The 9738-nt window shown below is 41.7% G+C and overlaps 1 long non-coding RNA gene across 1 annotated transcript; it reads left to right on the top strand.

Moving 5' to 3' along the window:
- The first annotated feature begins 4790 nt into the window (after positions 1 to 4790).
- Positions 4791 to 7933, top strand: LOC308310892. Its single transcript, XR_013963558.1, has 4 exons — positions 4791 to 4852; positions 6536 to 6692; positions 7257 to 7340; positions 7808 to 7933. It is a non-coding gene; the product is annotated as an uncharacterized lncRNA (long non-coding RNA).
- Positions 7934 to 9738: the final 1805 nt, after the last annotated feature.

Below are 9738 nucleotides of genomic sequence, written 5' to 3'. Positions count from 1 at the left end.
ACCTGTTTGGGTCCCGGGCCAAATGTCTAATTTCTCTTTTGCGTCTTGAGCTAAAAGGAATGGGAACCATTCCACTGTGGTCTCGATCTACTGTCCTCTTAAGTGTCTACTGTCTTATCTAAATTAAAAACGTGAAACTCCTTCAATTAAACTTAGTTGCCATGCAAAGTTACGTTCTGTGTTTCAGTTCCCAGCTGCATAGGTTATTAGGTTTGTTACAATACCATGGTTAATTTATGTTTAAGGTTAAGGTTTCTGAAGACTACAATGACAGCCATCAGCCACAGGAATGTCTTCTCCATAGCAACAATTTCCTGTGTAAACTGAAAAGAGCGCACACACACACACACACACACACACACACACACACACACACACACACACACAGCAGTCATTAACCCACCCTGTAATTGACAAGGTAATGAGCTCACCATGGCAACGGAGGGTCAGACATGCGATTGGACGAGCTGGGTTCCATTTTAGGAGCTGAGGATTAGCCAGCTAATTATAGATGCTAACAGGATGCTAACGCATACATATACCAAAGCTCATTATAGAGGCTATCAGGATGCTAAAAGGCCAGAGATAAAATTAGAAATAGAGAAGAGATAGTTAGAAATAGAAATCACATACAAACTCTCTGTGTTTGTGTGTGTGTGTGCGCACACGTGTGTGTGTGTGTGTGTGTGTGTGTAGAGGTCATCAATAACTTTGCCTTCCATGGTCATGCTCTCACACGTACAAACACACACACACACACACACACACACACACACACACACACACACACACACACACACACACACACTGAGGGCACTGAGTTTCTGTATATTTAGAGTGATCCAACCTTTCCCATAATCTCTAGGGACCTGCCAACAGGATGCCCATCTCTCTCTCCCCACTATTCCTTCTCTCTATCTCTCTCTACACGTGTTATGTATTGTGCAAGGTATTGTAGTTTATAGTGTACTTGTAGTGCACCTTATTGTACTCGATTGCATTCCATTCTGTATTATGAAGAGTAGCTTACTAGACAATGTACTGTGTCTATTAAGCACCACGGTGCTAGAACCTGCGTTATATAATACTATTTCACAAATTCACATAGGCTACATTAATTAATATCACCACAATGTGATGTGCAGATTTGAACGAAATACTTATTTCCCTCAATTCCCTGTGCTGCTGCTTCTGCAGGTTGATGTTAAGGGTCAAATGGTTAACAGGGTCAAAAGGTTAACAAGGTTAAAAGGTTTAATGGGTGTGTTTAATACCATAGCTCTACAGGAGTCTAGCCTAAGAGGGACAGTCTCTGTGTGTTTGTCCGGAGCCAATCTGGCAACCCGGCCATAGGCAAATAAAAATGTGTTGAATTTGCATTCGCAGAGCTCTGCATCTGTTTTGAGTGATTAGTTCAGAGCTAACTTCGCTAACTGCTGGCCTGACCAGCACCAAACTTTGTTTGCACAGTGCCTAGTAGGTCAGAGATCGGTACCTCCACTAATTGTTTATCACATTATCTGTATTACTTTTTATTATTTATTATTCAACTTCCATTTTAAAATGGAAGTCACTGAAGCTCAGGCTGAAACCTTGGGCATATGCACATATACACAGTCACACTACACATAAAGCAAGCCAGGACATCTTGGGGGTTGTTCTTAGGTCAACTCCCACTAGCCGTGGTGACAATATCCATAATGCACATCTTTCAGTGATTGTCAACTCATGGTGTGAGAGTTGACATGTTGAGGCTCCGTCTCACACACGGTCATGTTACCCAAGAACATGTGTCACCAACTCACCACAGTAGGATGGGATCAACTCGTTTTGCAGTTTTATGATTCGGTCTACAGTTTACAATTTAGGCATTTAGCAGAGCGATTTACAGTAAGCAATGTACACAATGTATACATTTGATTTACATGTAAATGTATAGAAATAGTCCTCTAGGATCATAAGTAAACTAAGAACCTAGCTATCATTCATCTAACAGTAGTAGACTATCCAAAGAAAAGCAATAATCTGTACATAACATGCTATCTAGTATCTAAATAACATTTTTAGTTCATTCCATACTTTAGGAGCCAGAAGGGAAAGGCGTTGCCATACCTTTGGTCTAGATCGGATATCCCCCTCGTTCAGAGGTGTTTTATAGGGCCTACCAATAAACCCCATGATGTGGTGCATGTTAGCTCATATTTAAAATAAAAAATAACATGAATTTGATTTTAGGCCCATCCATGTTTTATTGTAACTTGTGGAGACTAGCGAGATCCGGCAGCTCGATTTGGCAACCGGATTTATAATCGGATATTAGTAGTATAGGGGGGAAAGGCCTCACCCCGATCACACAAATTCATTCAACGAAAACTAGGCTTGAAAAGCCTGGTGACGTGAGGTTACGCCACAGTGAACCGTACAAAACAAACTTCATGCTCCCTTTCACCCAGCAGATGATAACATTGTCAAGATGGCTGCGGTCAGGCTTGGCATGTGTGGCATGTCGCAAATGCTTTTCACTTTTGCAGTCAGTTTAAAGTTCACAGGCATCAAACTCGTTTTGATCGATTCAAGCCAGGGAAATGTAACAAATGCCTCGGAGATTGACTTTGGCTTGAGAAAACATGCAATACTGCAAAAAACAAATACTATCCTCCCTGGGCACGGTCATCAGTGTTGAAGCAGAACAGACATGTGGTTGTCTACACCCTTCTCTGACCAACTGTGACCGTCACAGTCACACCATCAGCTGTGATCTATAATGTCATGTCACAACACTGCATTTTGAACATGTTGTGAACAGATATATAAATATATATATAGAGTACTATACTCTAAATAGAGAATATAGAGTATTTGTATAACAAGCCACGCTGCTATGATTTTGAAAACTAATCAGCTGTAGTGTAAGTACACTGTGAGTCATTCATGGGCTGAACATGCCAGACCAACAGCTATGGTCCGTTGATTTTGGCCTCCCAAAAAATCCAAACAACTAAAAAAAAAAACCTGATGGTGACCTAGTTGTTATAGCCATGCATAACCGTACTCTGTCTGAGAGAAGGTTGTTACTCTACACCGCCAGACTCCACAGGTGGTCTGCTGTGTGAAACCCAAGCCAAACATTCATCTCTCTGTCTCTGCTGACCCCTTTTCACCAACAAATAAAAAACATGCTCCTAAAACACCCAGATGGACCTGTATTGATGACGAGTAAAGTGATTAGCATTGATGTATTGATCAAGTAGATGACAGGTGAGTAGGTAGAGAGATAGAAAGTAAAATATAGATAGAAGATAGATAGACCCTTATTGATTTTAGTTTTTCCCATGAGGGAAGGTCTCAACACACGCACACACACACACACACACACACACACACACACACACACACACACACACACACTCACACTCACACTCACACTCACACTCACACTCACACTCACACACACGCTCAGTGGGCAGCAGTGGCATAAGGGTTAGAGGAGCATAAGGTTGCCGGTTCGATCCCCCCGACGGGCAGGAATAAGCTGGGTCGGGAAGTGATTGGTCATCACTCATCCAACACCGCTGAAGTGCCATTGAGCAACTCAACTGCTCAGCTGCTTAGTGGCCAACAGTATAAGTGTGTGTCTGCCTGTGTGTGTTTCTATGTGCAGGGCTTTGCTGAAAATGAGCACTTGTGCTCAGCTACTACCCTGGGTAAATAAAGACACACACACACACACACACACACACACACACACACACACACACACACACACACACACACACACACACACACACACACACACTCTTAGACAGAAAGACAGATCAATATCTCAGCCCACCCCTGCATGTACTGTATCTGGCTGTGTCCTCGGCAGGGTGGGTGACCTACAGCAGACCCATTTCAGGCAAATCGATAGATGAGATAGATAAACCTTTTTTTGGTTGTTTTTTCCATGAGGGAAGTCTCAACACACACGAGCACTCACTCACGCAAAGCACGCACGTATGCAGGCCTATGCATGCAGCAGCTAAGGTGCCACCAAAATGTGGAATGCTCTATGAACAGCCACAACCGACTTCGATTCCCCAGCTAATTTTAAATCTGACCTAGAAAACATGGTTGTCCTCAAAACAAGTGTGTGCAAATAACACACTCCTCAACAAGCTCCACGGAAGGAGCCTGGTGGCATCATCTGCCCCTCCACACTTTTTTCTGTAAATGCAATTGCTTTCAGTGTTGTTGCTGTCGCTGATATAGGCCTATGTATTGTATGTCATGATGATGAATTGAGTACAATGAACCACAGTGGCAACAAGCCCTGCTACTTGTTTTGCTGTTGTTTAAAAAATTAATCAATCAATCAATCAATCAATCAATCAATCAGTACTGGTATTATGCAACCCTTCCCATAATCTCTAAAGACAACAGGTTAACCCCCCCTCTCTCTTTGTACACACAGGGTGCAAATATTGTACGATGCTGCCCCCTACTGGTACAATACGTGTAGTGACGTTTCACTACATAATGTAAGAATTGTCTCTCCTCTAGTATAAAAACGCCGACTCGAGACGTCTCCAATGCTACTCCTCTAGTAACAAGGAAGACGCGTTCAGGTAAATATATAAATGTTATAAATATATAACATCATTCAGAAGAGCAACCATTCACCCTCATTTGTCATAATCATTGTTTGTGTTTGTTATTATTATGCTGTAACACCGGAAGGAATATTCGGAAGCGGAAGTGTTTTCCGGTAGGCGCCTGCGTTTAAATCAATTGGAGAGTCTCGCGCTGCCCGCCCATACGCCCGCCGCCGTCTCTGAACAGATTAACAGAAGCTTTTACTTTCACTAAACAGGTAAGAACTGTGTCTTAACCCAGCGTCTCAATGTTAATTTGGGGTGAGAAATGAATTGACATACACATTCAGAGTGTACAGTGGTTGAAACGTGTTCACTTCAAAATTACGAAATTAAATGGAAGTTCCATTTGGTTCCATTTTGGACCCGAAAGGTGGTCGGTGCGGTGGTCCACTCACTACCCATTCGGTTCCCAGCTAAATTAGTTGATATGAAATCAGTTTAACCACTTTATCCCTATTTTATACCCTACTACTTTGGCTTTTAGAAAACATCCTGTGATTTACAGTGGTTATCGTGTGTCCAAAAAGGTCCTACCTTAAATCACAGGATTGTATGTCAGGGTCATTCGGTGGCATGTGTCCCCATGACATAGCATAGCTGGTGTAAAATAAGCAAAACACGAATTCCATACTATTAAAGCTTTTCTACCATATACAAAAATGAAATAATCCCTTTGATTTGAGTAGACGTATGTTAAAATGCCCCCATCATGTTTATTCAGCTTCAGTTGAAAATATAACTAAATACTTATTAGTTCTAATGCTTCTCACCAAATGTTGGATAAAAGTATTTTTAATGCTTAAAATGTTGTCCCTGACTTTATTGCTGATGCAAATCCACCTGTAAATGTCTCCTCTATAGCCACAAGACTTCAGAAAGTAGCATATATATTTTTGATATGAAACCCTATACCAGAAGAAGTATAAGTATCACTGTTTATTAACTGCCTTTTTATCAATGTTTTAGGTTGCGTTACATAACTATAATTATAACTATAGAGGAGATTGATAAGATATAGTTTACTAGGCTGGAATAAACACTGAATAGTAGTTATGACCCATCACATAGAGTTAGGGTTTTCAGCCTTTTCAGGCTGTGACCGTGCAAAATAATCATATTTGAACTGGGGACCCCCCAGAAAATAGTGCTAAAAATAGTGATATGTTCAAAGTGGTTAAATGCCTGACTGTAGTTGTTTATGGTGGATATACACTACACAGCCATGGCTCCAAGGAAAAATAGAACCAAACAGCAAAAGATAAAAGATGTCAAGATGAAGAAGGTGGAAGAATTCCTTCAAGACTTTGACAGTCAAGTGACAGCTAGACTTGAAATGCTGAAAGTGAAGAAAGACGACCTCTTGAAGAAATCCCAGGACGCCTACGACTTGGCACTGTTCAAGCTTCCCGAGCACGTCAGACAAATGAACTGGTTAGAATATCTCAGGTCAGAATAATCGACAGTCTCACAGAACAATGTTCCTCTGAGGTATTCTAGAATGTTGAGTCAAAAACGAAAGGCTTGATTAACAGTGATTAGCAACCAAAAGTCTCCCACAATTTTAGCAAAAACATTGATTTGAAAAAAGGGAAAGAGGCTGCACAACTCGTCACGATGCAAGAATTATTTATTGAACCGACGTTTCGGCAAACAGGATTCCTTCTTCAGGGTATGATACCTTGAAAAAGGAATCCTGTTTGCCGAAATGTCAGTTCAATGTGCGGCCTCTTTCCCTTTTTTCAAGTTTTATCTCCTGCGGTCAGCACCTCCCCACTACTGGTGTGCACTCCTACCTCTTCTGTTCTGTTCAGCAAAAACATTGATAAAATCCTTTTCCCTTAAGTTTTGAATCATTTTACTGTAAAAATAAGTTGAAAATGTACCATTGTTACAAACAGACGTGGCAAAAAGGTGGAGATCAAGGCCAGAGTGATCGACGCTACGCTATGGGCTGAGAAGGCTCGTCAGCTCAGCCAATCAGAGGGCACCGTCATCAGACAACATGACACCTTTTTTAACTGCAACAACGGGAGACTGAAACTGCAAGACTTCATGGTGACTGACACACACACTACACACTACATTATAGCCTATCTATTCTATTTATGATGGTTTTGTGTATTGACGATCACCGATTGGCAACACATCGGCAAACGTAAATATTGTGCCATTTCACAGTAACCAGCCCCTTTTAAATCCTAGTTGATTTACTGCTTCAAAATTCCAAGTCCGGGTCAAAAGTAATTACCTAAATATGGATTTAAACACACACACACACACACACACGCACGCACGCACGCACGCACGCACACACACACACACACACACACACACACACACACACACACACACACACACACACACACACACACACACACACACACACACACCTGATGAATTGAACAAGGTGGACCCTCTTGTAAACAAGTGTAATGCTTTATTGGGTCGTCTACTCACAGTTAACAGTCTTTGTATTGAGTTGTGCTTGAAATACATATTTCAATCAATTAATCAAACACACACACACACACACACACACACACACACACACACGATCAAATCCATAACATTGCCTTTACATGTGTGTATTTTTCTCACTCTCATCTGTCTGGGTACCAGGATGGCACAGGACAGTTGATGTTCTACGAACGTCCAGATGGACCAAAACTGTCTCGTCCCACACAGAACCCTGACGACCTGAAGGTGAGTGACACACTAGTGGTTCTGAAATGGTTTAATTTCAAGGACCCCCACAAGTCTGCCCCTTATGGGTCCATTTGGTTCCACTTGTACAGTCTCACTGTTACAGACCTGGAAGTGTCCATTTACTAGAACCCACTATAAAGGAACCCACTTTGATAACCAATAACATTCAATGGAACAAGGTGCTGATTGTTTGTCAATAATCCAATTTAGAATTGCTATATCGATATATTCATACTGTATATCATAGCATCCTTATTAGGAACCAAATACGGGTCCATTTGGTTCCATTTCTACACTCAGCATTATGGGGTTCCTTGCAGCTTTAATACATACAAACCTTAAAATTAAAAGGTTTGAAAAACACTCTTAACTGTGTGTGTGTGTGTGTGTGTGTGTGTGTGTGTGTGTGTGTGTGTGTGTGTGTGTGTGTGTGTGTGTGTGTGTGTGTGTGTGTGTGTGTGTAGAAGGTGCTGTCTGATGCCCACGGTATTATAGGGGAGGTGCGAAAGGAGAGGCATCTCTATCTGATCGGTCAAACAAGGGTTCATTTGGACACAGTGAAGGGACTGTGGCAGGGACACTATATGGAGCTGGAGGTAATAAACACACACACACACACACACACACACACACACACACACACACACACACACACACACACACACACACAGTAACACTATGGAGCTGGAGGTTCAGATGGTTACCTCAGAAATCTGGAACTTTGTCAAAATCAGTGTTGGAGTCATGAGGTGAAGACAGAATGTATATTTAATTCAATCATGACTCACATTCATCCTAACAGATAACACACACAGACACTGAGCTACCAGTCACAACACATTAGTCATCTCTATATCTATAAATGCACCACGTCTCTGTACGTACGTCTGTAATCTGGAACCCCACCCACTTCAAATTCGACACATGCATTCTACAGCCCCACAGGGAGTGCAGTGCCTGATGTCGAGTCCATCGGATAGCCGGTTGTCCAGAACCAGCACAAAAGCCTCTTCCCGGGTTCTGGACCTGATCACCCCTATATCTCCATATATGGAGCTGGCCTGTTCTGACATCACAATGATGTTCTGACATCTGCATATACTGTACTCCATATTTGGCGATAGACATAGATGATTATAATATCTCTTTCCCTCTATTTTGGCCATTTTGAAAATTAAAAAGAGGTTAATTTTGTGCTTTGCACTAACTCACATGAATTAAAGTTAGCAAAGTGTGTCATGTGTCACCAGTGTCATCTGTGCCACGCATCGACACTCCAAAATAGAACCAAGCTCTGAGAGGTTTTCACACGCCCCCGTGTGGCTGCACCCGTTGTGCAAGTGATAATGCATCTGTCTGATGCAATTTTAACCCATCTCGATTCTCGACCGAGAACGATTATAAAGAAAAGTCTTCTAAATCCTAAAGGTTTCTACAGTATGTCAGTAGTTCTCATATTTCATGTCAAGGACCCCAAAAATTATATGTAATTGGCCGCCGACCCCCATCTGAAAATATGTTGTTCCAGAGACACCCCCAGAAGCAAATATTTGAGTTAAAAACGCTCTGAAAGAATATATTCAAAGATTTGCGCCACATTTTCACGATTTTTCAAAAATAGCAGACCTACAAGCTCGTAGCATGGCACTCTGTGCCGCGCTATGAGCTTGTAGATCTTTGTACTTTTCAATAGCTAAAGTATAACATAATGCTTAAAACTCCCAATATGGGTTAATATTTTTATATATTTTCATAGAATACTAGAAATAGCTAATCTACACAACGCACTGCATGAAAATGTATGAATTCAACAGATTTATTTATTCAATTATGACAAATAATCGTCTCAAATAATTGCGTTAAGGTGATGTCATTGTGACAGACCTAAACATAATGTAAACTTTGTATTGGATGCATGCAGCTTGAACATAATTACGGCTGAGAGTGATTGGATTTTTGTCTTTATCTCTCTCTCACTCTCTCTCTCTCACTCTCTCACTCTCTCTCTCTCTCTCTCTCTCTCTCTCTCTCTCTCTCTGCGTTAGGTTGTGATGCGTCCTGACCAGAGTATTGAGGAGGGACAGCAGGTTTGTTTTTCAATTGTTCTTCTTTTCTCCCTCAGGTTGCTCATAGACCCCCTTTCCACCGGTTCAGTTCTTTTTGGTTCTTAGTCCAGGCCCGCGGGAAGTACTTTACACTAGCAGGGGCTGAGCGTCTAGTAGGGGGTGCGCGCGTTAGCACGTGCATGTGCCTCGTGCACGCACGTTTTCGCGCATTTTCACACGGAAAAGTGGCTTTTACTTTCCCTCTCCACACAGTTATATGAACAAACTGACAAAATGCATCATAAAAAGGCATAGGCCTATTTAGGCTACACATGACATTGTCAAGGCAC

Source organism: Protomyctophum bolini (assembly GCF_963924005.1).
Source record: "Protomyctophum bolini genome assembly, chromosome: 23".
In the NCBI taxonomy this organism is placed as follows: domain Eukaryota; kingdom Metazoa; phylum Chordata; class Actinopteri; order Myctophiformes; family Myctophidae; genus Protomyctophum; species Protomyctophum bolini.
The sequence above is the reverse complement of the archived record's forward strand: the minus strand, read 5'-3'. Positions and strand labels throughout refer to the sequence as shown.